Raw genomic sequence first — 2,279 nt, forward strand, 5'->3', positions numbered from 1 at the left:
GTTTGACACCTTTCCTCTTGACTAACATGATAATGGGCAGGGTTAACATTTTGTACAAAGCCTTTAGGCTGAATGCGCCATCTAGTGGAAAAGGAGACTCGAGCAAGCGGTTTGTTTTGGCGCATGTGATGGAGCTAAAAATTGGGTATCGATGCGCCAGTAGCTGCGGTTTTCACGGAAGGTGGTTTTACTTGTTTGTTACTTGTTGGTACAAATTATAAGACCTTCTTAGAAAATAAATTATGTGGCTGGGTGAATGTGTGATGATAGATAAGGAAAACTCCTTCAAGTTTCTTCAACTCCTCGTTAGTATAGTGGACAGTATCTCCGCCTGTCACGCGGAAGACCGGGGTTCGATTCCCCGACGGGGAGGCTTGGAACTTATTGTACAATTTTTTTTTGTTACCATTCTACTAGTACTATAACTCACGATTACAACAGATGTATTCATTAATAGCATGATACCCCAAATATACACTATATGGTCAAAAGTATGTGGACACCTGCCCATTTCACCCAGACAGTCCCTGGTGTAAGACAATTCAGCTTGAGACCAAAAGATGAATATGAGAGATACGTCTGAATTAGGGCGGTGTAGTGGTTAGCATCATCGCCTCACAGCAAGAAAGTGCGGGTTCAAGCCCTGTGGCCGGTGAGGGCCTTTCTGTGTGGAGTTTGCATGTCCTCCCTGTGGGTTTCCTCCAGGTGCTCTGGTTTCCCCAATGACATGCAGGTTAGGTTAACTGGTGACTCTAAATTGACTGTAGGTGTGAATGGTTGTCTGTGTCTATGTGTCAGTCCTGTGGTGACCTGGTGACTTGTCCAGGGTGTACCTTGCCTTTCACCTGTAGTCAGCTGGGATAGGCTCCAGCTTGCCTGTGACCCTGTAGAACAGGATAAAGTGGCTAGAGATGATGAGATATCTGAATTACAGCTTTAATTTGTTGATATTTACATGTAGATGTGTTAAACATGGCACCTTTGTTGCTCCAACCTACTTTTCAATGACCTCTTTGTTAGGTTTTGAGCTGTCTGTAGCGAAGGAGGTTGAATTGACAAAGTATGATCTAGGAAGGTTGACCTCTGCAGCCTAAGAGATTCTGCCTCACAGATACTGTAGATCTGGGAGCAAACAGTCACTGACACAGCTGCTCAGAGATGTTTCCCAGTTTATTGTCAGACAAATGAGTATATATTCACATTCAAGAGTATGTTGTAGCTATGTGGTTGGATGATGATGATTTACAACCCCTATTCCAAAAAAGTTGGGGCAAAGTACAAATTGTAAATAAAAACGGAATGCAATGATGTGGAAGTTTCAAAATTCCATATTTTATTCAGAATAGAACATAGATGACATATCAAATGTTTAAACTGAGAAAATGGATCATTTAAAGAGAAAAATTAGGTGATTTTAAATTTCATGACAACAACACATCTCAAAAAAGTTGGGACAAGGCCATGTTTACCACTGTGAGACATCCCCTTTTCTCTTTACAACAGTCTGTAAACGTCTGGGGACTGAGGAGACAAGTTGCTCAAGTTTAGAGATAGGAATGTTAACCCATTCTTGTCTAATGTAGGATTCTAGTTGCTCAACTGTCTTAGGTCTTTTTTATCGTATCTTCCGTTTTATGATGCACCAAATGTTTTCTATGGGTGAAAGATCTGGACTGCAGATTGGCCAGTTCAGTACCCGGACCCTTCTTCTACACAGCCATGATGCTGTAATTGATGCAGTATGTGGTTTGGCATTGTCATGTTGGAAAATGCAAGGTCTTCCCTGAAAGAGACGTTGTCTGGATGGGAGCACATGTTGCTCTAGAACCTGGATATACCTTTCAGCATTGATGATGTCTTTCCAGATGTGTAAGCTGCCCATGCCACACGCACTAATGCAACCCCATACCATCAGAGATGCAGGCTTCTGAACTGAGCGCTGATAACAACTTGGGTCGTCCTTCTCCTCTTTAGTCCGAATGACACGGCGTCCCTGATTTCCATAAAGAACTTCAAATTTTGATTCGTCTCACCACAGAACAGTTTCCCACTTTGCCACAGTCCATTTTAAATGAGCCTTGGCCCAGAGAAGACGTCTGCGCTTTTGGATCATGTTTAGATACGGCTTCTTCTTTGAACTATAGAGTTTTAGCTGGCAACGGCAGATGGCACAGTGAATTGTGTTCACAGATAATGTTCTCTGGAAATATTCCTGAGCCCATTTTGTGATTTCCAATACAGAAGCATGCCTGTATGTGATGCAGTGCCGTCTAAGGGCC

The 2,279-nt window shown here is 42.7% G+C and overlaps 1 non-coding gene across 1 annotated transcript; it reads left to right on the plus strand.

Annotated features, from left to right (window-relative positions):
• The first annotated feature begins 300 nt into the window (after positions 1–300).
• trnad-guc (transfer RNA aspartic acid (anticodon GUC)) lies at positions 301–372 on the plus strand. Its single transcript has one exon. It is a non-coding gene; the product is annotated as a tRNA-Asp (tRNA).
• The last annotated feature ends 1,907 nt before the right edge of the window (positions 373–2,279 follow it).

The sequence above is a fragment of the Neoarius graeffei genome, chromosome 3 (genome assembly GCF_027579695.1).
Source record: "Neoarius graeffei isolate fNeoGra1 chromosome 3, fNeoGra1.pri, whole genome shotgun sequence".
Lineage (NCBI taxonomy): Eukaryota > Metazoa > Chordata > Actinopteri > Siluriformes > Ariidae > Neoarius > Neoarius graeffei.